The 26,065-nt window shown below is 40.6% G+C and overlaps 1 protein-coding gene across 2 annotated transcripts in view; it reads left to right on the plus strand.

Annotated features, from left to right (window-relative positions):
- Window positions 1-19,708: 19,708 nt before the first annotated feature.
- LOC118359109 (F-box-like/WD repeat-containing protein TBL1XR1) overlaps window positions 19,709-26,065 on the plus strand; it is a 46,565-nt gene continuing 40,208 nt past the window's right edge. The window contains exon 1 of one of the 2 annotated variants that reach the window (XM_035737357.2): window positions 19,709-19,989. The gene's annotated coding sequence lies outside the window, so the exon portion shown is untranslated. The remainder of the gene's footprint in view (window positions 19,990-26,065) is intronic. The other variant, XM_035737358.2, reaches the window with a different exon arrangement.

A 26,065-nucleotide genomic window follows, 5' to 3' on the forward strand; every position in this document is an offset into this window, starting at 1 on the left:
ATAACAAGCAACAAAAACACTCTAAAGACCTGCATTGGTTATTCAAGAGAAAGCATTGGCACATTTCAAGAAAATCATAATTCCTTGATCATTATTAATAACACACAGTGTCCTAAAGATAGTTTGTTTTTTATTCCAGGACATATGTGGTTAATTGAACTAGATCTATTTGAGACGGCCATTTAGTCTTCTCAACCTATTTCAAATCAGTTCTCTGCAGACACTAATGTTTCATTTTAAAAGCCTGACAAAGCTGATGTCATTTGGGAATATGTGCTTAATGATTGTCCCTGTTAAACCTACACTATTTTCTCTCGCAGTCAGAGAAGAGAAGAGAGAGGCATATTTCCTGCTTCTAAGCTCTTTGTCTCGGGCAGACGCACACAGCTACTCAGCTATTCCGTTATTCCCCTTACTACCCATTACTTTAGCGGTTTATAATGTCAAACATGTCAAACAGTATTAAGGGGGAGCTGGCCTCAGGAATTGCAAAGGTCTATGGTCCATTTCATTAGCAATAAACCGTCATCATCACCATGACCTCAAGTTCTCTTAGAAGAAGGCAGACAGAAAGAACCAAAGCAGTTTAGTATAATGCCAGGATTATCTATTTTCTGACGTAAAAAACAAATGTCACAATAGAAACGGATGCAGAAATGATCCCACAGGACCCTGTACAAGGCAGAGAGGCAGGTGACTGTTATATGAGTGGCAGAATCAGATATATGGAAATTGTTATAAGCCTTTTGGAATTAACCAGCCAATATGAATTTGTTTGCTTTCCTACAGAGCCACAAACAGGATGCAAACTGGTTTGAGCAGGTGTAAGTCACCATGGCCCTGACATGGTGACAGGAGGTAGGGTCAGCTAAGGCGATTGTGCTGTGTAGTCTTGCCAGTGGCTGCTATTACACTGTATCAGGGCCCTCATTTGACGAGGGTCTGACAAAAGTGTGTTGACAACACATTATATAAAACGCATAATACTGTAATATAAGACTAGCCATTTACAGTAATATTATCAGCACAACAATGTAGAGCCATAGTGCCATTCACCAAGCAGGAAGAGACATGACTGTAAAATTGAATTGACTGATATAACCACTGTGCCGTCTGCGAAAAAATAAAACTTAAAATGAGTTGGTGTAACAATGTGTAAGATACAGTATCTAAAAACCATAATAAATAATTTTTCATTTCAGATAACAGCAAGAACAAAACACATTACTCCACATATCGTGATTGTAGTAAATGTTGTTCCTCTTTGGTACAAAGCTGATGTTCATCAAGATGACATTTCAACCAGCTAAAGAAGAGCAGATGATGTGCTCTCTCTCTCTCTCTCTCTCTCTCTCTCTCTCTCTCTCTCTCTCTCTCTCTCTCTCTCTCTCTCTCTCTCTTCTCTCTCCCTCTCTCGTTCTCTCTATTCCTCCCTCTCCCTCTCTCTGCCCATACTGCAGTAATTTAATACAGTGTTGTAAAACAATTTCTGGCACTCTCACTGTACTGTACAGTGTGACTGTGAGAAAGCTTTGAAACTGGATGAGGGAGTGAGGCAATAGGGACCCATTCTGTGAGGTACACCACAGGAGATAAACTCTGCAATATGCAGTGGGATTAGGAAACCTTTGTCAAGACAGACTTGCTGACTTAGAGGACTGAACGACGACAATAAACTCACGGATGACCTATTCTCTTTGATTCTGTGTCTTTACCTAGATCTATGATCTATGGGGGGGGGATTCTGAATTGTTCAACTACATGGACGCTACTACGTCGGTTTACGTCCTGTTGGTAAACTGAAGGGAAGATCGATGTGATTCTGATGTCCTTTTTCCCACACAGACAGAATCCCATCCAAGACTCATCTTGTAAGGAGTCATGTACAGTATATCAATATTCAAGACAGAACTGGGAGACAATTTAAGGATACGGGGAGAAGTATACTTTATAAACATGTTTTTATTGAGAATAATAATAGGTAAGGGTGTTAGTAGCAGGGTGTCTTGTGTATAACTGGCAGTAGAATCAACCCAAACCTAAACAAATGTCAATACTATAAAAATGGTGCTGTAGTGTTCTGTCAAATGTGTATGGATTATCAGTCCCACATTAAACAAACCACACATTTCTGAAGGCTTTGTTTCTTAGATGAGCTGGAGTGTTCTCTGGGAAAACGTGGCCTGAAGAAATGTTTTCTTGTTACATCTTGCGTCAGGCCACAGAAAGCTTTGTACATCTCAATCAGTTACACCCATTCCCCATAATGAACACAAATATTGAGCTGTTGTAAAAAAATATATATATAAAAATAACATTATTGGACTTTCTCACAGAAGAGATCTCCTGTTGTGCTGTGCAATGACTAACATAAACCTTTTTGCATTGTGTGACTACTACACGACCCAGACACGTAACACATGATTCAATTAAATCAGGAAAAACAAAGGCAGGAGAACCAAGTTAGTGTACTCAGTGGTTGAAAATAACACAGCTTCAGGTGTTTCTCTTGCACATTTCACTTTGTGGTTTCATATAAAAAAAATACCTGTCCACTTTACGAGGAACAGTGCAGCTTTTTCACACTGTTCACTCCTTGGTGTTGAGAAAAGGTGGACATTGAAATAATGTGCACAGCTTCATGTGGCAATGGGGTATAATTATAATTTTTTGTGGTGGAAAAATACCTAATTGTCATACTTGTGTAAAAGTAAAGATATGTTAATAGAAAATGACTGAGTAAAATACTACTTGAGTAAAAGTCTAAAAGTATTTGGTTTTATACTTAAGTATCAAAAGTAAATGAAATTGATAAAATGTATAAATCATTTTTCATTCCTTTTATTAAGCAAACCAGACGTCAGCATTTTGTTGTTTTTAAAATTTACGGATAGCCAGGGACACATTCCAACACATAATTTACAAATGAAGCATTTGTATTTAGTGAGTCTGCCAGAGGATGACCAACCAGGGATGTTCTCTTGATAAGCGTGTGAATTGGACCATTTCCTGTCCTACTAAGCGTTTAAAATGTAACGAGTACTTTTAGGTGTCAGGGAAAATGAATGGAGTAAAAAATACATAATTTTCTTTAGGAATGTAGTGAAGTAAATACAAAAGTAGTTAAAAATAAAAAAAAATGTTAAGTATTTTTACTTAAGTATTTTACACCACTGATCATTTGACATTTGAGTCATTTAGCAGACTCTAACTTATCCAGAGTGACTTACAGGAGCAATTAGGGATACGTGCCTTGCTCAAGGGCACATAGATAGATTTTTCATCTAGTCGGCTCTGGGATTCGAATCAGCAACCTTTCGGTTACTGGTTACCTTTTGGTACTGTACATCAGTATTCAATACTCTCTCTCCCTCTAGCTCTGTGGAAGTGCATTGATCCAAAGAAATGGCGGGATAACGCAATTCACAGGACCATATTGAAGACCCTGGTGAATATTTCTCTCTCCTTTGCTTATGGTTTTATGCCTGCAGCTATAGCATTTGTCTCTCTCCCTAGTTCTTGAAATCGTTGTCTCTCCATAGCTCTTCAAATCCAACATTGAGTGTTGCAGTTGGGAAGAGCTGGCTTAAAACACTGCCGGCTTAGTTGTATGCTTAGTTGAGAAGCAGACATTCCTATGAGTATTGCCCTAAGCTTTAGTCCTCTCATGAAACACGACACACAGTCTATTCTTTTTTAGCTCATTGTGTCTTACCTTGGATGCAGCCATACTAATACCACATCCATAATTGATGTAATAGTGGAATAAAAGACAATGCCATGTCATAAATGACTTAATGTACCTTTGGTTAAAATAAGCATGCACTACTGTACAGAGCAGAGGTATTCCCTCCCATACCCAATAATACCATACATGTTGTTAAAAATGTGCCCTTACCATTGTTTCCCCAGTCAGCCTTCAACATTTTTTATTTCATGTTTGCTGCATGAATTGTTTGTCTGTGTCTACTGCTCTGTTGCCTTGTGCCTGTGTTGCAGCCTGGAAGAGACTGCTGACATGTGAGATACTGTCACTTCCTGTTTGATGCTCCAGTCTTACACCTCTGCAAGGGATTTTTCTATCGTAACACTTTCATCTCTACCGCACCATGAAGATAAGCAACGCCCAGTTTCCTTTCAGACCAGCATATCAACAGAAGGCAATCCTCTGAGGGAGCTTGCTGTGGCAGGCACTTTGCTTAGATCAGGAGGGGGGAGGGGACTGGGGGACTATGTTGACATGTTGGTGGAATATTTATCCACCTTGAATACAGAGTGAAAAGCCAAGGTGTCCCGTTTCTGCCAACAGAGGATCCAAGATGGTGTCGTGTCTTTGGCATCATTAAATTGAAGACTGTTATTTTATCAAATCAATTCTCTGTAATTATTATTATTATGTTATTAAACAAATCATGTAAATGTAATTAACTAAGAAGTTGGTGCACCAAGGAAAATGTTCAGATTACAAAGTTATAATTTTCCTAATATAACTCTTCAGCTATTTTAATATCTGATCAATTAGTCTTCTAATTAATTAATTATTCTTAATCTCACGTTAGTCTCATTCCAAATGTAGTCAGTTGTTGGTTATCTGCACTATGCCTTTACTATGAATCATCCATAGATCAATTGTCTTAATAATTTATTTACTAACTAACTAAATAATCACAGAAATGCATAAACAAACAAACAGCAGATATGGTAATAAGGAAATGATAGGGGAGGTTCCGTAGTGGGCTAAGCTGATATGACGGCTTGGTGGACAAAGGGAAGTGGGTGTGGACTGAGATGGGCGGGAAAGACAAAAGGAGTCACTACAGAGTTGATAATTATATTAATTGAAATGCTAATCCTTTGCACATGAACGCTCACTCATTTGGGAATAATTGCAGTCAATGTATATTTCCGCCGAGTGTGTCGTCGTGATCTCTGTTGGAATCGTCAGTCCTTCTGTTGGAAAGTTCATCTGAGTGTTTCTCTGCTTCCCTGAATTATTTCGTGGTTAGAATGAATACTTCAGGGTACCATTCAGAAATGTTCTGATAGAATAGATGTTTCGGTGGTTGTCGGTCTTCGCATCTCAAGTTGACATAATTTCTAGCTGCAGACTAGTAATTACTACCTAAGATTTGCTCTTATTCTCTAGGGATCGATAGTCTCAGAGTTTAACCATTTCCAACTGTGTGTCACGTTCTGACCTTTATTTCCTTTGTTTTGTCTTTATTTAGTATGGTCGTGAGTTGGGGTGGGCAGTCTATGTGTGTTTTTCTATGCTGGGGTTTTGAGTTCAGCCTAGTACGGTTCTCAATCAGAGGCAGGTGTCGTTAGTTGTCTCTGATTGAGAATCATACTTAGGTAGCCTGGGTGTTTGTTTTCCGTGTGTGTGTTTGTTGCCACACGGTACTGTTTCGGTTTAGTTCGTTTCACGTTTATTGTTTTGTAGTGTTCAGTTTGTCTTTAAATAAACGTTATGGACACTTACCACGCTGCGCATTGGTCCTCCGATCCTTCTCGCTTCTCCTCCTCAGAAGAGGAGGAGGAATGCCGTTACCAAAATACCCACCCACAAAGGACTAAGCAGCGTGGTAAAGAACACAGGACTCCTGGACATGGGAGGAGATTCTGGACGGCAAAGGACCCTGGGCACAGCCAGGGGAATATCGCCGCCCCAAAGCAGAGCTGGAGGCAGCGAAGGCAAAGAGGCGCTGGTATGAGGAGGCAGCACGGCAGCACGGCTGGAAGCCCGAGAGGCAGCCCTTGGGGGGGGCACACGGGGAGTGTACGCGGGGAGTGTGGCGAAGCCAAGTAGAAGATCTGCGCCAACTTCCCGTGCTTATCGTAGAGAGAGAGAGACCAGGCAGGCACCGTGTTACGGGGCACAGAGGGCACAGAGTTTCCCCAGTGTGTGTGCATAGCCCGGTGCGGAACATTCCAGCTCCTCATATCGGCCGGGCTAGAGTGGGCATCGAGCCAGGTGCCATGAAGCCGGCTCTACGCATCTGGTCTCCAGTGCGTCTCCTCGGGCCGGCGTACATGGCACCAGTCTTACGCATGGTGTCCCCATGAGCCAGAGCCGCCAGCCAGCCAGGAGCTGCCAGAGCCGTCAGTCAGCCAGGATCTGCCAGAGCCGTCAGTCAGCCAGGAGTAGCCAGAGCCGTCAGTCAGCCAGGATCTGCCAGAGCCGTCAGCCAGCCAGGAGCTGCCAGAGCCGTCAGTCAGCCAGGCAATGCAAGAATCGCCCTCCACTCCGGAGCTGCCGGAGTCTCCCGCCTGTCCGGTGCTGCCAGAGTCTCCCGCCTGTCCGGCGCTGCCGGAGGCGTCCTTCACTCCAGCGCTGCCGGAGGTGTCCTTCACTCCAGCGCTGCCGGAGTCTCCCGCCTGTCCGGTGCTGCCGGAATCTCCCATCCATTCGGGACCCATTTCTAGGGTCCCCAGTCCGAGGTCGGTTTGCGAGGGTTGCTGCTCGTAAGAGGCCACGGAGGCGGACAATGAGGCGGAGAAAAACTGTGGTGAAGTGGGGTCCACGTCCTCAGAAGAGGAGGAGGAATGCCATTACACTGTGTAGCCAATGCTCCACGTGGTATGGTTAGGAGTTCAACATTACAACCTTAGCTTATACTGAGGTTTTTGGGGTCTAAACTCAACCTGTGCCCCCTCAGCTGACCAAGGTACGCGTGGTCTGAAGAGGATTTCTTCAGGTGGGGGTTTTATTCGTAACAGTAGAAAAGGGCTATCCCTTGAGCCAGATCATGTCTGTGCTCATGGGGGTGGGCCAATGACTTAGTTCAACTTTAAAGGGAATACAATTCTCTCAGATTAACGGTTTAACATAGCATTACATCAATTCACAAATAGTTTCATCTTTACTCATTCATTTTATACAATAATTAGATGCAAACCTCATAACGAAGGCACATGTATAAACAGAGTTATGGTAAATTGGCTGTATTGTCTTTCATGAGGTCACAAACATGAAACAAAACGGTCCGGGTCGTAGCTGACTTCTCCCCCGACCGTTTACACATTCTCCAAAACATGGATATTGTTCAGTTCTCAAGTTCTGTGATGTAGAAGAAGGTCCTTTGTTCTACTGTGAAACTCTCTCTCTCTATACTGCATGGCCAGGAGGAGAGAGTCTCCTCCAGGAATTTACAACCTGAGATTACAGAACTTGGGTGTAGGAGAGAGAGCGAGAGGGATGCCACGATCTATACCCAGAAAGGGCCACGTCATGACAATGGTGATCATTGCAGTGGGTGATGTGTCACAGTGGGACACGTGCAGTGGAAGAGACATGTAAATGCCACAGCCCAAATGATGGTGTCTGCCTAAACACAGACCATCCTGCCAGTTCTATCTCTGCCTGATATAAAGCAGAAAGTCCATGCTTCTTTGTTTCAACATACAGTAATGCTTACTAATGAAATAACAGCAGTAAATAAAGAATTTAAGAGTCGGATGTTGCCTTCCTTGAAGATGTTTATGAAGTGTTGCTCTCTGAAATGTTCTTCCTCAGCCTGTATGCATGTTTATCTTCTGGAATTGTTTTCAGCTATCCCTTATGCTCTGAGACAGTGTTATTGATGGGAATCCCAGCCCTTAGACCACAAAATGCATGTTTATGTTACAATGTGTGCTGAGAGTTGGGAAGCAAGTTCAGGGAGTGAGTGTTTTAATAAATAAATGAAACCAAAATGTGACACAAACAATGCACAGATATGACCTAGGAACAGAAACAATAGCCCCTAGGGAATGTGAGTGACATATATAGGGAAGGTAATCAGGGAGGTGATGGAGTCCAGGTGAGTCTGATGACGCGCAGGTGCGCGTAACGATGTTGACAGATGTGTGCCATAAAGAGCAACCTGGTGACCTAGAGGCTGGAGAGGGAGCACACATTATTTTTTTTATTTTTTATTTCACCTTTATTTAACCAGGTAGGCTAGTTGAGAACAAGTTCTCATTTGCAACTGCGACCTGGCCAAGAGAAAGCAAAGCAGTGTGACACAGACAACAACACAGAGTTACACATGGAGTAAACAATAAACAAGCCAATAACACAAACAAGTCAATGACACAGTAGAGAAAAGAAAGTCTATATACAGTGTGTGCAAAAGGCATGAGGAGGTAGGCAATAAATAGGCCATAGGAGCGAATAATTACAATTTAGCAGATTAACACTGGAGTGATAAATGAGCAGATGATGATGTGCAAGTAGAGATATTGGTGTGCAAAAGAGCAGAAAAGTAAATAAAATAAAAACAGTATGGGGATGAGGTAGGTAGATTGGGTGGGCTATTTACAGATGGACTATGTACAGCTGCAGTGATCGGTTAGCTGCTCAGATAGTTGATGTTTAAAGTTGGTGAGGGAAATACAAGTCTCCAACTTCAGCAATTTTTGCCATTCGTTCCAGTCACAGGCAGCAGAGAACTGGAAGGAAAGGCGGCCAAGTGAGGTGTTGGCTTTGGGGATGATCTGTGAGATACACCTGCTGGAACGTGTGCTACGGGTGGGTGTTGTTATCGTGACCAGTGAACTGAGATAAGGCGGAGCTTTACCTAGCATAGACTTATAGATGACCTAGAGCCAGTGTAGTACCTTGAGCGTGGCTGAGGTGCACCCGTGACCGGCTTGGAAGCCGGATTGCACAGCGGAGAAGGTACGGTGGGATTCGAAATGGTCAGTGATCTGTTTATTAACTTGACTTTCGAAGACTTTAGATAGGCAGGGCAGGATGGATATACAGTAGGTCTGTAACAGTTTGGGTCTAGTGTGTCACCCCCTTTGAAGAGGGGTGGATAGTTTTAGAAAGAGAGGGTCCCGATTGTCTAGCCCAGCTGATTTGTACTGGTCCATGTTTTGCAGCTCTTTCTCTTTTTTGAGATGTTCGATTATCATTGATTTATCAGTGGTGACCGTGTTACCTAGCCTCAGTGCTGTGGGAAAGCTGGGAGGAGGTGCTCTTGTTCTCCATGGACTTTACAGTGTCCCAAAACCTTTTGGAGTTAGAGCTACAGGATGTGAATTTCTGCTTGAAAAAGCTAGCCTTTGCTTTCCTGACTGACTGTGTGTATTGGTTCCTGACTTTCTTGAACAGTTGCATATCGTGGGGAATATTCAATGCTATGGCAGTCCGCCACAGGATGTTTTTGTGCTGGTCAAGGGCAGTTAGGTCTGGAGCGAACCAAGGGCTATATCTGTTCTTAGTGACAGTTTAAAGGTCCAATGCAGCCTTTTTTATCTCAATATCAAATCATTTCTGGGTAACAATGAATTACCATACTGTGATTGTTTTCATTTAAAATGGTCAACAAGAAACATATATGGCTTCTTAGCAAAAAGCAATTTCTCAAGCAAAAATGTTGCTAGGGGTGTCTCAGAGTGGGGAGTGGGAAATGGAAAACGATCTGTTATTGGCAGAAAAGTTTGGAACTCTCTTTCTTTTTGGTCTATTAATTTACCACCTGGTGATGCCAAAACTCCAACACACCAAAACAGACAGACATTTCAGGCACTCCTTTCCAACAGCACTTAAATTAAAAGTCCATTATCATAATTCTCACAATTTCTCAGTATTATTCCAACCTCATAGTGTAGAAATAATTTCTATATAACACTGGAAAATCACTTTGACCGAACTGGGCCTTTCATAAGCCATTTGTGAGTAATAAGTATTTCTCTCTCTTCCACCCTCTCTCTCTCTTCCACCCTCTCTCTCTTCCACCCCCTCTCTCTCTAGCCCTTCTCCTCTAGTTGCCATGTTTCTTAATCACAGGCACATAACAGTCATCTCTTTATTCTAGGAATAAAAACATCCACATCACAATATTAAATTGTGATGCCAAATGGAGCTTAAATGCTTTCAGCAATGTTAAACTAGGCCAATGCAAATATACCATCTGGGTAGACTTAGTTTGATAAACTGAGCCACTGCTGATTGCACTCAAGCACTGATGTCTAGAACAATCTTCATGTAACTGAGTTATCATCGGTCTCACAGGGTATTTGCTGTAACGTGTTGATGCTAAAGTGTGTTGCCCGGAACCTTTTAGTTGGTGTTTTTCTCAGTCGCCAAAGTTTTTGCTCTACAGTGTGAATATCATTTCTACTCTCTCTGCTTCATTTTTCTCTTAAACACATAGCAGCTTCTATTTATCAAAGGGTGTTTCTCCTGCTACCATACTAAAGAAGGCAAACAGCAATTTGTCTCTATTGGCCAACCATGAAATTACCTTAATTTTGCTCACTCAGCACGCTCAACACCATATAAATGGCTGTCAAATAAAGAACTCAGGGCTGAATTTGTAATTTTCTAAATTCTGTATTTGTGTTACGTGTGTTTCTATGAGTTTGGCAGTGTTTTTTTCTGTAGGGTTTATTACTCTGCCGCTGTGTATTAGATAATCTTGTTTATCCCACTTGTGTATTGTTTACTTGTGTTTGTGTGTAAGTTTTTCTCCAGTCAAGAGGCTGGTTCACCTCATTACTCACTTGTCTGGCAGAATGTTGAGCCAACCACTCTCTTCCTCTGAATTCTCATTATCTATCCCCAGCCAACCACACAGTCTTGCAGTCATCATTATCCAATGCCAATCCAGAGCCATGGCAGGGAAATTACCCTCTGACCTACATGGGACTGATGTTATGCATGGAAAAACAAAGGTGAAGTAAGAAATCCCTGACCTTTACCATCCCAGTCAATACTCTCACACTCACATACATACATACATACATACATACATACATACATACATACATACATACATACATACATACATACATACATACATACATACATACATACATACATACATACATGCATACATGCATACCAGGGTTTCCGTTAGGAAAATGTGGCGCTGGACATTCACCTGCAGCATTTTAATTTACTGGACATTTCAGAAATTTACCGGACCCATATGCATTGGGTGCATGACCTGATTAGGGCGTCCACCGATTGTGCTGAGAATGACAGAAATTACTTTAAGATTATGGCAATTCGTTTTAACAGAACATGCAAGTCCTGGAGGCATTGACTTGTGACCTTCTTAACAAATTCTGATGCGCACTTTGAAGATGTTAGAACAACTGTCCACATATACTTTTCTTCAGCCAACTAGATGAGTAATGAACAGCAAAATCACTAGCTTATGTCAATCTACTATCTCCCAGAGTAGAAATGTTTACCTATTCAATTGGTCAGCTTGTCAAGAAAGAAATAGCTTATTCCAAACAGACTCTGGGACAGTTGTGGCATCATAGATCCCAAATTCATACAAACACTACGCTACATTTAAAAAAAATTAAGCAATGAGGCTGATGCAATAGATCAAAAACGTTTAGCTCAATATATTTATCAATTATTATTTCCTCACAGCAATGAGCACAAGTCAGTAGGCTCCATGTAATTAGCGGGAAAACACTATTGTCAAAAGCGCACCACACATTCAAGCAGTTTCATGTGACAGAGATGAAAATATCTGTTAGAAATTTTAAGAGAGGAAACATATAAAGATGCAACAATTAGCATGGGTTGCTAATATGCCTATGATTGTGCCTTTGGCTACTTTACAATGATATTAAGTTGATTTGAAAACCAATAGAACATGAGAGAAATAGGTTACTGGTTTCAATGGCGTTGCCTATGCAAACGGGAATGGTGCTTCAATTAGAAAATAAAAATGGTTTATTTTGTACTTGATTGTGGCCGTCAAAACTGTTTTTAACACGCGATTGCATTTAAAATGGTTGCACAATGATTGGGCTTATAAAAGCACGTTTCACTCAAGCAGCAATGAAAGAGCTGTTCGAAGAGCTGATTTTCCGCTCAAAGGCTTTGTATCTGTATGCTGTGGCATGTGATAAATAAGATACAGTACATAACGAATATACACATGTGCAAATGTAATTCCAATAAATAATGTGAAAGCATGACCGGTCAAATATATTTAAATCGACTGGTATTTCCATCAATAAATAGGCTAAAAATCATTATTTCGCAATGGAATGTATTTTCTTCTCCCGGGCAATTGGCCGGTGCCAATTTTATTTATCGGGCTTTTCAATTTTTTAGTGGCCAAAAGACAGCTATTACCGGCTTACGGAACCCCTTATACCGAATGTCCTTGATGCTTGTTTTGTTGTTTATCTTCCCCTTGTCTTATTACAAGACACCCACTTAAATGACTTACTTGGCAATGACAGTTCCTGTTTATGCATTATAGTAATGAAGAGTTTCCCAAAGGGTTGCACATTTTGGTTTTTGCCCTCTAACACTACACAGCTGATTCAAATGATCAAAGCTCAATGACGAGTTGATTATTTGAATCAGCTGTGTAGTGCAAGGGCAAAAAACTAAACGTGCACCCTTGGAGTCCCGAGGACCGAGTTTGGGAAACACTTTAGTAATGTCAGTTTTAGACACAGCCTGAGATGGTCATGATAGAGGCTGTGACGCATAATCTGGGGTAACATATTTATATATGGTTCATTCTAATAGTGGCACTGATTAGGCTACTGTCAGAAAAATACATTCTTTGCCTTCACATCAACAAACTATACACGGAATGCTTATTATTTGATTGTCATATATGGCATGATTTACTGTACCTATCCGAAGACCGCATCTTACGTCTTTGTCAAGGCAATTATGATGATACTGAAGCCGGTGGTACTAAAGTGTAAACATAGGCACTACATTGATCCCAGGAGAAGTAGCATTTCTATACACACTCACATGTGTATTGTTTCCCTGGAGTCAGCCTTCCATGAGCACAATCTTAGTGTTTTGCTTATTACTGTATGAATCGAGATGTATTCAGTAGGAGAATTTTCCACCATACAGTTCCCCTCGTTACGAGGGACAATGCCCTCATGTGTAAGGACCGATGCCGGAGTCGAGAAGCAGGTACGGGGAGTCAAACATTTAATGAGGAACAGACAAAGAACAAGACAGAAACAGCGTCAGCACACGGGAACAAAACAACATACAAACGTTAATGCGGAAGCGGGGAACAGAGCTGAGGGACAGACAGAAATAGGGAAGGAAATAACAGGTGACTGAGTCCAGGTGAGTACAAATTATCGCTGATGCGCGTGACGAGGGAAGCAGGTGTGCGTAATGATGGTGGCAGGAGTGCGTAATGATGGTGGCAGGAGTGCGTAATGATGGTGGCAGGAGTGCGTAATGATGGTGGCAGGAGTGCGTAATGATGGTGGCAGGAGTGCGTAATGATGGTGGCAGGAGTGCGTAATGATGGTGGCAGGAGTGCGTAATGCTGGGGAGCCTGAAATCCTCGAGCGCCAGGGGGGAAGAGCAGGAGCAGGCGGGGCATGATGTTTGGTCAAGAACATTTAAATTGATTGATAAGAACAAAATAATAGTAATCTGACATGAATCTGCTCACTGTTGCAGATTAAAACAATAATGCTCGATGTAGGTAGTCTGGGCAGTGCTGTGAAAAAGCCATGGCACACAGTTTCAGATTATATCAAGACAAGGTTATATGATAATGCTCTTAAATAAACTGGTGATCCTAACTGGCCTAAAATAGGGAATATTTACTACGATTAGATGTCAGGAATTGTGAAAAACAGATTTTAAATGTATTTGGCTAAGGCGTATGTAAACTTCCGACTTCAACTGTATTTATGCACAATATTTGCCAAAGAGCATTTATAAAGAGAAATCAAAAAGATGTGGAAGACCACAGTATCTCCAATTTAATGGTTCCATTTTGAGAGAATAATAATTCCTCTACTGCCTCCAATAGACAGGGATTAAGCATACCCTTAAACAGGTGTTCTAGAGAGTCTTTGCTGGGGCCCCTTTATATAGCTTTTCTAACTCCACTAGAGCCAAAGGGATGAGATTCCTCCTTGTGCAGTTGGATAAAAAAAAAAAATATGGGGAGGGATGGAATGCAGAGCCCCACTGTGGCTAATTGATTTGAATTCTGTTGAACATGTGTCTCCTCTACCTTGCACTGCATTGGGGGTTTAACATGCACCACATTCTATGAGAGTGGATGGCTCTCAGCCCTGTTAAGTGACAGTGGATTGACATACTTCAAATAGAGCATCTTCAAACTAAAATGCGGCATAGTCACCTTTTTGCAGTGCTTGACTTGGGCTGAAATAGGTACCGGTACTCATTTTGGGTACTGTTTATATTGGAGCAGGAGCTCCATAATAGTTTTATGCTAATTATTCTATAAGAGGAACAGGAGCTCAAGCAGTAGAACATTTTAGTGCCGGTACTCAGCTCCAGTGAGCTCCTGCTCAAGTCAAGAACAGCCTTTTTGTATGATAAACTGTTCTGCCTCAAGGACTGGCGCTATTCACTATGTCCAATTATGTTTCAAGCATATTCTTATTTTTCTAGATATCAGTATTGATTGCCAAGGCTTGCTTTCATGTGTGAAACACTCTTACCCCAAAAATACCATCCATCCTAGAGACACTCCCTGTACGGTACTATGTAATATTTGCACATATAGTTAGCTCAATGTCACAGAAGGCTGAGGCCCAATGGAACATTACCCTACCCCCAACAGTGCCTTTCTGATCTAGTTCCACCATTTTCCATAACATCCTCTTATTTGGCATAAATCTCAAACCTTAATGCTCCTATCTTAGGATATTGTGGGTAGAATGAAAGTAGCAGTGTAATATACAAACCAATGATGATGTCAGCTTGTTATTGACTCTCCAAGTCTGAATGACTGAGCAAAGGATAGGGGGTGGAGTGGAATCTATCTTTTGCAGTCAGTGACCAGCCAGGCAAAAGTGGGTTTACAAGCGAATGTGGGGGATGGGTGGGATCCTGCAGTCTCCTTTCCGCAGACATGATCTCCCAGTAACTGCACAGCTTTTCAATAGTTTACAATAATCTCTTCCCTGTATTCTGATGAGAACTAAATTAGAATAGCTTGGAGCAGAGGCAGCCATTATGGACAAAGTGGAACATCATGACAAAGATAATTGAGAGTAATGCTGAAATGGATACCACATTACAACCTCTAGTAGAACAGAGGGTAGAATTCACAAAAATGTTGCTGAATGCATAGGTGCAGATGTATTGAAATGGGGAAAATACTAAATGACACATTATGTAAGATGTTCTAAAATAAATGCCTCTCCATTGCTGCCAAAACCACAGTTCTGACTCCTGAGACAGACTGCATGGGGGAGTAAAAGCGAGGGAGGAATTGGCCGATCACACACACTTCTCTCTCCCACCACCCCTCAGCACACAGGAAAAAAAATATTCTGTGTACAATATTTGATTGACATTGTTGTGGTGCCTTTTTAAATCCCTTATCTGATTTGGGATTGTATTCATAGTCTACATGAGATGTACATAAACACAACGTTTAAATATTGAGATATTTCTAACTCCCTTACACTGATGGTGAGTTGTATGTTAAAACTGTATTAAACTACTAAAACAACATACCTACAAAGCATTTAACAACCTGCAAACAACAAAAAATGGTTTATCTTTAAAAACACAACCCATTTGTTCATGTATAATGAACATAAATGCCTATAGATAAATATGGGTCTCACAGGACGGTTTACATGCAAATTGTATAAATGATTACCAACTTGTAATATTTTTGGTTTCAAATAAAGGGCAGCTTCTCCCTTCTACACTAACATGTTGTTTATTGTGTCTTCTCTCTGGAGGACAGTTAATTGTCCGAGTTAGATTTGTCATTTGTAAATGTTAATGAGCAGAGGTTTGAATCGATTCAGAACCAGAACAGCCCAGGCTCCACACATATTGACTGGAAGCAAAGTATACCATCTCAAACAGTACTTGGTTGTGCTCCTGAATAATTGATTTTACTTACCTACAGCAGGAGTTTCAATCTTTAATGATTTAGCTTACACTCAAATTATACCATATTGCAATATCTGCATTACTGAGCCTTAATAAAGAAATATGACAAAAAATATATATTTGCTAGAACCCGGTAATGCTCACATCTCTATTTCTGATGCAGAAAATGAAATGTCCTTGCCCTATAAAGATCATTTCCTTCCGCTGTGTGCAGACAGATCTAGACACCACGGACATTTCAAATTCAAATTCTGTACCATCACACAGAATTGATAGGCAGAGATAACCTAATTTGAAAAGGAAGCAATATCTCCCTGGCAGTGGGGGAGGAGGGTTGAGGTTTTGCGATGTCATCAATGGCTGGCATTGTCAGGGTTTAACAGCAATGGGTATCTCTACTAGCTATGCTGTTCAGATGGCCAGTGTCACGCAACAGTGTGGAGACCTCCTAGGGGCTACATCTATTGAGCTGGGGCACTGAAACCTCATTAGTAGATAAAGGAAAGTGGAAGTCTTTCTCTCTCTCTCTCTCTCCCTCTCACTGACACATTACGTTGGTCTCTCTTTCTCTCTCTTTCTCTCTCTCTCTCATACACACACACACACACACACACACACACACACACACACACACACACACACACACACACACACACACACACACACACACACACACACACACACACACACACACACACACACACACACACACACACGCAAATCCATTCATGCTACACACAGATCACAACAACGGCTGCTACCAGACTCTTAGTATGATTGCTAAATACTGCACAATTGAAACACTTTCCCATCAATCCCCCCTTCCCCAAACAGGTGTCAGTATTGGACTATAAATTGTGTCTTTGTTTATTATACTTTATGCAACATAACAGATACTATCATACAGTATTTCACACATCACGATATGGCCATGGATTCCTGAAGACTATTGCTAAAGTCTTCTCCTGAGATTGCAGCGAGGGGTAAGATACCTGAAAATAACAGCCTTCCTCCTGCCCCTCTTCCCCCCTCCACTCTTCACTTGTCTTTCCCTGGTGTGTTCAGTAATGGCCATTACACTGGCAGCCCTCTGCCCAGAGGAGCTTCAGACTCTACTCTGCCTCTCATCACTCCCCCGCTTTGATTCCAGAGACTCTTTTATCCTGTCTCTACTCTCTACCCTCAGTTATCCTCTCCTTACTGGCCTATTCACCCAATAATAGAATGTGTCTTTGTAATTCCAACCTACAAAGCAAAAAATACATTTGAATATCCCCCTTACCTAAACCTGTTGGGTTTCATGTGTGACATGAAAGCTTTATTTATTTTATTTTAATATTTTTATTTCACCTTTATTTAACCAGTTAGGCTAGTTGAGAACAAGTTCTTATTTTCAACTGCGACCTGGCCAAGATAAAGCAAAGCTGTGTGACACAAACAACACAGAGTTACACGTGGAAATTGATGTAAAATATATCACTAGCCACTTTAAACAATGCTACTTAATATAATATTTACATACCCTACATTACTCATCTCATATGTATATACTGTACACAATATCATCTACTGCATCTTTATGTAATACATGTATCACTAGCCACTTTAAGCTATGCCACTTTGTTGACATACTCGCATTAACACATTAACCATGTGTATGTGACAAATACATTTGATTTGATTTTGATTTTGGGATAAACAAACGTACAGTCAATAACACAACAGAAAATCTATATACAGTGTGTGCAAATGTAGTAAGATTAAGGAGGCAAGGCAATAAATAAGCCATAGTGGCGAAATAATTACAATTTAGCTTAATTGGACTAATCATTTAAAGATGTTGATTTTCCTCATGCTTAGTATTAGGCCTACACTCTTACCTTGCAGTATTATAATACAAAACAAACGCATTGGCGGCAGGGATGTGAAGTAATGTAATATTATTCATTTTTTCAACCAATGAGAATTATGAGAGCCAATTGTGAAACAGGAAGACACTGTTTGTACAGGTTTAACAGAGTATCCTTTATTTTGTATTTTTACAAGAATCTTTTCACTATCCTGACTAGGGATGGGATCCTGGGCAATTCTGGGCTTCTGGGCAAATTGGTATAGCAACGGTCACCCGTCTGTTGTTTGATTCAACAGCCATTTGTATCAGAGGCAAATTGAACAGTGTCATGGTGTTGCCTGTTATTTGTTCGAGAAACAATTGATGTTTTTATTGGTCTGCCATTTTTCCTTACCTGTCATGTTTTAGTTGGTGACAGCATTCGCTGCTTCCGGCTTTACAGTACAAACAACAGAAAACTCTGCAACAGCATGTAGACCTGTATCCTCCGGGTGTGCAAAATGAGCATGCCCACTGGATGATTATAATAATACATATAAAACATTGTACATGTACTGTAAGTGTAGACTACATAATACATGAAGGGGTGTTTTTGGTCTAACAGTAAGTATCCTTATAATATGCTATTATATTCAATGTGTTAGGCCTATATAGAAAACGAATGAATCATTAAGTTACCTTACTTTATTATACAAGCACCATTCTGGGAAGTGGCGGAGCATCAGATTAAGTTAAAAAAAAAATAGAATGTTTGCAAGTATAGACCCACCAATGTCACAATCTATCAGAAATCCTACTCTCACAGCATTACTATGACCAATGGTTAGGACTATTGATTGTTATTTATACGTTATTACAACCAGATTAATTAGACAAGGACAGGCTTCATTATTCTCAACATTGGATATTTCATTACTATTGTGTTTTTCTCTGTGGGGCTAGGGCTGGAACATCTTGTTTCTAACAGGTCAAACTCATTAAAAAAAACATTGTAGATAGATGGAAATATGGTAGACAGCCATCTAGCTGCCTAGAATAGATGGTTAACGTGATAGCTAGCTAACTAAACCATTTACCGGTGTGCTACATCATCCTGGCAGTCATATGCCACCTCATTTTACTGCAGTTTAGGCCTACCCATGCAGGCAATGCCTTTTGCTTGGCTGCTTTTTGGGGAAATCTGTCAACTTTAATTTCCAAAAATAGGTGTGTTCCCAGTCGTAGGAACCATGCCACAAGTGAACAACACGATCCAAATGTTTATTTTGACATGTGAAAACAACTCGACTTAGTAGCTAGCTTAATTAGCTAGCTGTTTAGCCCGACAAAACAGTTGGCTTCTGTTCAGTACAACAGAGCGGTGCGCAACGTTGAATTCAACGGAAACAGTACAGTACTGAATGACCAGTTGATAAACATTGTGATTATGGTGGCCCAGGTGGGAGATTGCCATATGGTGTGCTGCACAAGTTTTGCGATTTCAAATGTCACACCCATATTGGTCAGGCCACACCTCTCCACACCCACACAAAACAGGTGAAAAAGTACCCCAAAGGCTGTTGGAGAACAGCGCACACACACCGTTTTGAGGAAACGTATCATTCATTACAAACTGTCACGCAACATACCAAACGTTGAATCAAACTGAACTCACCCCAGAAGTTTGAACATTCCATATGTGCAACATCACCCACTTCAGGCTAGTATTATTATGTGATAAGTTATGATTGAGATATTTGCATCTTTTTTTATTTAGATTTCTGCATCTTGAGACTTCTCCAGAATAAAAATGTGTGTACTGCTCTGCATGTGTATTTTATACAAATACTATTTCAACAACACTAGCTAGGTTATATAGGTACATGAAACACTATTTTATACTGCGACACCCATTTCAATATTTTTGTGTCCTTCATACAGTTTCTACATAACTGCAGAGAATTGCCTAGGCCTGCCTCATTTTTGCCTGGAGAGTCACCTCCTCAGTGTTTCTGTATCTGAAGCCGTTGGCTGATTCTGAACCGTTTGGCTCTTTCTCCACAAGCAAGCAACCTTACAATGTATCCCAATTGCTTTTCAATCTCATTTTTTTAAGGATTTATCAAATGCTACACTTATGTAATCAAAACACATCGCTCATTTGGGATTTTAACTACCAAGCCGCAATCTCGGAGTAGATTTATAACGCTTTATTGTGACTATATTTTAGAAAATAGCAGTGGAGGAAGAGATTCCATATAAGGAGCACAGCAGAGAAGGCACCCGTTGTGTGATCTGGACAGTTTAAGTAAGTGTTTTCTTGGCTTTTCTCGTGATTATATGTAATATAAAATATACTACGAGACGCATTCACTGTACACTTTTGTTTGTTGGTCGTTATCGTCAATTATTTCACTGTCACCAATGTTTATTTTGGTAATTTCAACAGGGTGGGGGATGGGCAGCGTCAGCGTGTGTGCGCGCGAAAGAATGTGTGTGTGTGTGTGTGTGTGTGCGCGCGCGTGGTGACTGGCAGCTTGTTTCCTGTTCCTACCTACAACTTCACAGGGTTTGTAAAGTTGCCTGTTTACAAGCCAGTTTTTAACTGTATGATAATCACTGCCAAATATTTTAGATAAACCATTAGAACACTTTGACCATCTGAGCGGTTGTCAACGGATATTTATGGCCACAAATCTAGGTGTGATGTGCAAGGTTTGTTGTGATACATAGCTAGACACACATAAACATGCTAACTTTAACAACCATTAACTGTTGCTAACTACATGAAAGGGATGTGGAATGGTGTATTTAGCCATATGTTAACTTCTATGTAATAAAGGAACCAAATCAGAGCTTATTGACAATTCAGTAATGTAACCCATGAGTGTGGGGGAGGGGAACCCAGAGTCAAAGCCAGACGACTCTAGCTCAACTTCCTTACAGTATAGCCTAGTTGAAATCCAGGAAATCATTAGTAAGGTTATGTAGTTATCTAGCCAACTACATAGGCTACACATATGCTTTTCCTGCTGTAATTGCTTAACCTAAGAATTAGTCTTTAATTGACATTTTGTAGGTTAAGCCTAGCTCCTGTTTAAAAATATATTGACCTGAATAGTGCAGTCTGACCACTGCTGTATTATATTATGGGAATATTCAATAAGTGAAAGTATCTATGATAATTACAATAGAACAAAGTTTATAACCCAATACTAGCCCAGTTAATTATCTGATTTACACACCTGTTTATATTCATATTTCATATAGACATGAAGTTTATTGTATTTGCTATGGAAACGTTTCGCTTAAACAATGTCTCACCCCCCTCTTATGTAGCTAGTGGTGGAGTAGCACAGTTATGTAACTGGTGCTTGACAGTAGACTGAAGGAACACGTGGGGGATGGGAAGGATGAGTGGATTTCAGTTCAACAGCAGCAGTTCTTTGTTTCATAGCTAGATTGCCAGGACAATGACAGAACAAGACATCAATATTAAATCATCTTTTATTAGTTCCCATACCAACCCATATTTAATTTAAATGGCACATATTGTCAGAGGTAGTCATTTACAAATTGAAATACAGTCAGAATTATGATCTTCAGGCTAGGTCTTATTGTGTGTTCATGTGCTATTGGAAACTTGGGACTACTGATGAAACTCCCTGATACGCCAAGCTCCTGGAATCATCATAACTACGCATTTACAATGTCCAAAACAATGTTGGAAACCTGGAATGTTGTGCCCTACGTTTTACAGTTAGGCTAAACAGTTTTCTAAGTTTCTTCTTGCAAGGAGTACTTGAACATAAGATTACACCCATAGGCTATCTGACAGTTGGTTGGCCTTATTTAGCCAAAATAATGTATTGAGCCATATAGGGAAATCAAGTGACATATTTGAGGGAGTGAGGCTTAGTCTAGGCCTAATAGTAATAATGCTGACCTCTCCACACTAATCTGAAGGGGATTCAGCTTGGAAGGAATGATTAAGCGTGGTTGGGGGTTAGGATAAATCAAAAAGGTCTAATGTGTACACACAGAGAGATGTGAAGTTAACTCTTCCCTGGCTAATATAAATCAGTGCCAGGCTCTATGTTATCGACCTTTCCATTTCTCTTTGTTTTTCCTCTGGGGAGCCCAATGATACAAACAGCAGCCCCTCTCCTCTCCCTGTTGACACTAGTCACATCACTAGTCACATGGTGTGTATTGTGACCCCAGAGTCAAGTTCAACATTCTTAATGCCCTGGAGCCTAGAGCACCCAACCACTTTTAGAGTAGTGCCTCTAAATGCATCAGCATGCTTCAGTTCGGCTGGCGGCTTGCCAAAGTCGGCAAGACGAACCGAACGAGTGTGCTCACATACTCCCTAAAAGACATTTGCTTGAAAAATGAGGAAAAAGCTGCAAAAAAGTGCCGTTTATCAATTTTTGAGACGCCAGTATACACTTCCTCAAAATAGTCAGAATTTATCTAACATAACTCTAGAAATCTGTTATTAATTTTATATCTAACTAAGATGTTTGGTGCAGTATTTCGCAATGAAAAATGTGCATGAAAATGAGTCGTCTCTCGTTGAATGACAACAGACTTTATTGAAGAATCCCTACTGTTGACCAATCTCTGGCGAAGGGGCGTGGATTTTGGCTCCGGACATCAGTTTGCCCCTAGAAAAATGTGTCCGAACAGCCGAAAAACCCTCACCGAAGTCCAAAATGGACAAAAACGGCATAGAATTCTTGTCATAATATATGCACAAACTCTTAAGAACTGTTTTGGCTGAGAAGCATGTGGATGCCTTTTGTCCCAAGGCATATCTTTCCTGTGCTGTAAGTAAGACGTTTTGTGACACAGTTTACAACCTACACATGCATAATACATTTTCTTTACATTATTTACAGGTTTTAATTAAACAATTTTGTGAAAAATATATATTTATACTTCCAGATGTTAAGTATGATTTTTACACTAAGAAACGCCCAAACTTGATTTGTTATGAATTGGCCTGGTGCCATATAAGTGGTCCAGATATTTGTGAAAGTTCATTTATTAATTGGTTGTATCAGAAAATATTGGAGACACAACTGATATTTCACTCCGTTTGCCCAAACTAGCCTAAACTATTTGTATAACATACATTTGAGATTCATGACTAGGCCTACATTACAGTGCACTACGTTTGAAGAGTCACACAAAGCAGGGATTTAGCCAATACATGAATCACTGAGACAGGTTTGAACAGTGCAAATGGGTAAGCCTATTACTAGGGTGTTGGCTAAGGGAAGAGTAACATTCCAAATACATCTGTCACGTGAATACTCCGCTCACATTTCCCTTAATGGGTTCTAAAGATTTTCACTGGAATAGTTAAACACGCTGGGAAGAATGATTGTGTTGGTCAAGCAGAGCGATCAATGGAGGAGGAGGAAGCTTTTTTTGGGAGCACATAAAATGTAGGCCAATGTTCAAAACATTTGTTTGCAGCCAAATAGGATAAAGGCAGATTTACTCTTTTTAAGTAGCAGTAAGCTAAGAGTGACCTGCTTGGGGATAAAGGCTGTGTTTACATTGGCTGGTCTTTTAGATGGTGTACATAACTTCATGAGACGTCTGATCTTATATGAGAAAACATGTGAAACCGATTTGTGTGTTACTGAGTTTAGGACTGTTATAAATTAGGAGTAGGCCTATATTAACTGGGTTTTCTTTTTCACAATATTAATATAAGGTTGGCTAATGAAGTGCTAGTGGAATGGAATAAGGAAGCTCCTTATAACCTTTATTTGTTTGATTTAGGCCTAAACCTGAGCACAATGACTCACTTTCCATGCACGGCTATCTATTACATCTAACTAAAGTTATCATGGATTTGGCATGGACCATTCTCTGGTTTTGGATGGCCTAATTAAACTGTTCACTGCAGTTTTCACTGGGGCTGTGAAAACAGCTCTGTCTCACCCTTGGTCACAAGGAAGACTGTGAAAAGGAGTTGGGACTTGGGAGGGAAGTGGAGGGTGGTTATTGACCAATCCTTTTACGGTGACTAGATTGTTGGCCCATGTGTATTAAAGATGTGCTGCACAAGTTTAACAGGGACCTAATGAATCGTTCATGTCCATTGTTAGTTCTACTAAATGTAGTTTTTACATTAAATAGCCTAATGATTGTCGAATGTACAATGTACAATGCGATAGAAACAGTGTGAATGATGAGCAAAGGTCTAGGTTCTAGAATGAGGGAATTTGGATAATTCCTGCATATTGTACATTGACTTCATTGCAGAATGTAGGCTACAATAAAACATTTGAGAATACAGCAAGCTAGCAAACATGTTAAACTGCCATTTAATGACATTCTGGGTCTGTGGGATCTCGTTCTTCCAGCGCTGAGCCAAGTAGCCTGGCTAAGCATTTCCAGGATCTGTACTCCCAGTGTAATCCTAGCCTATCTTTCCCCATCTTAGAAACTCTACTATGGAATGTGATATGTGCTGCAATAACAGGGGGGGGGAAGGAAAGGATGAGGAGTTCCTTTGCTCTTAGGTCTTTCTCATATAGGCCATCGCTTACAACAGTGGTTGTCAAAGTGGGGGTCGTGGTTTTGGGGCATCGCGAGTGTGAAACTGAATAGGAAAAGTATATAATTTTCATCCTTATTTTAATAGTCTACATGTAGCCTGCCATTTGCATGTTATATACCTTTGCCTATTTAATCTGGTTTCTAATATAATTGTTAATCAACAGGAATTCAGCAAAAACATTTTGGGGGCTAATTTAGGAAATCTGTCCCCAAGTACAGCGGCTAAATCTAGTCGCCTACCCCTGGCCTAGAGTATTGCACAAAATTGTAAGAAAAATAATAAAAAAACTGTTGACTAATGACCAGTCATCAGCATAGGCACTCGAAGGTGGGCACATATATCAGATTAGTGACCTGAAAGGACTCGCTTAAGATTCTGTGGTTTTGCCTCACAAAAACAGAGTAGGTCTACGTTTATATTATCCATATAAAATACTTGTAAAAAATATCTAATACGGAGGCATATTTGCCAGAACAGTAAAAAGCTATGCCCCAATTTCAGTGATGATGTTCATATGTCAGATAGGCCTAGTATGGGTGGCTACTGGCTGTACGTCTAAAGATAGCTGCAACATTGCTGCCTTCAATATTATGGGATGAAGATGTAACATTCTGGCAAATTAATTATTGTATTTGTGAGGAAGAAAAGGGCTAACCACTTGGCAACAAGCATTATGTGGGCAGGCAGCCCTTCAGAGTGATAGTGTGCAGTGCAGACAGACCATGCTTTCCCTCCGATCCTGCAACCACTGCTGCATACAGGTAGGCCATATGATTCTGCTTGCTCTGGACTCCAGAGAAGTTACATGATATCCCTAGTTTATTTGTCTGTAATGACAGGCTACATTTGCGCAACGATTGTGTGTGCATGTACGTGCGCAGGGGTCGCAAGCTTCGAACCACTGTTTTTTTGGGGGGCCGCGGGTCAAAAAGTTTGACAACCGCTGACTTACGACTTCTCTTAAATCTTTAATGAAAAGTGATCCCTGGTTTATAGGCTACTGTGTTGACTCTCATCAAATGGGCAAGAGGCTCTCCTCTCTTAGCACCTTTCATTCTGAAGCTGTGTTACTTTGGCTAGGCTATTTGCTGATTTGGGTATCAAGGACCATCCTGCTACGGCTTAATAATTAAAGACAAATCTGATGGCTGTAATTTAGCAAAACAAATGTTTTTCTATGATGTCTGCAGAAGTAGTATGGAGAAGCAGGCTTGAAGATTATAATTGATTGTCCCACTGTTTGTGGGTTAGGCTAGCCTTACACTAAAGGCTGCGTATGATGCCAATGCAGTGGTGTAAAGTACTTAAGTAATACTTTACAGTATTTTTACTTAAGTAGTTTTTTGTGGTATCTGTACTTTACTATTTATATTTGTGACCAACTTTGACTTTTATCTCACTACATTCCTAAAGAAAATAATGTACTTTTTACTCCGTACATTTTCCCTGACATCCAAAAGTAGTCGTTACATGATGAGTACTTAGCAGGACAGGAAAATGGTCCAATTTACGTACTTATCAAGAGAACATATGGGCTGCGTTTCATACTCAAAGTAGACAGCCCTCGTCCCTAAACCCTCAGCCCTATGCCCTTGGGGAAGCTCCGCGGCCATATTTGTTGTCGGTCCAAGTGATTAGCATAGCAAGGGAAGTTTGCAACGTAGGTCCCTCAGCCCTCGTTTTTTAATGGAGTTTGTGAGTGTACAATTATGTTCACTTTGGGGCCTGAAACACCCCATAATTCAATTCGCGAAGATTGTACATGCGCTAAGAAATGTCCGCCAAAACTTAAAACCTAAAT

This window comes from Oncorhynchus keta, chromosome 26 (assembly GCF_023373465.1).
Source record: "Oncorhynchus keta strain PuntledgeMale-10-30-2019 chromosome 26, Oket_V2, whole genome shotgun sequence".
In the NCBI taxonomy this organism is placed as follows: Eukaryota; Metazoa; Chordata; class Actinopteri; order Salmoniformes; family Salmonidae; genus Oncorhynchus; species Oncorhynchus keta.